Genomic DNA, 288 nt, shown 5'->3' on the forward strand with positions numbered 1-288 from the left:
GTCAGTACTTTGGCCACCAAACATGACGTTTCACAAGAACACAAGTCCATAGAAGAACACATATTGAGAAACGCCCCAAGTCTTCCTGCAGGCTTTCTATGGCACGCTAGAATGGATTGAAATGTTAGTAATACTATCAATATTAGTATACACAACGGAAGAGTATACACAACGGATTTCTCCTTCAGGAGATTGTCACCTTTGTTCTGCGTTTAATCTCTTCAAATAAAGTTGGATAAAAAATCTTGCCATTAAAACAAAAAATCTATGAACATTTAAAGTTTTCTT

This window comes from Etheostoma cragini, chromosome 15 (genome assembly GCF_013103735.1).
Source record: "Etheostoma cragini isolate CJK2018 chromosome 15, CSU_Ecrag_1.0, whole genome shotgun sequence".
In the NCBI taxonomy this organism is placed as follows: domain Eukaryota; kingdom Metazoa; phylum Chordata; class Actinopteri; order Perciformes; family Percidae; genus Etheostoma; species Etheostoma cragini.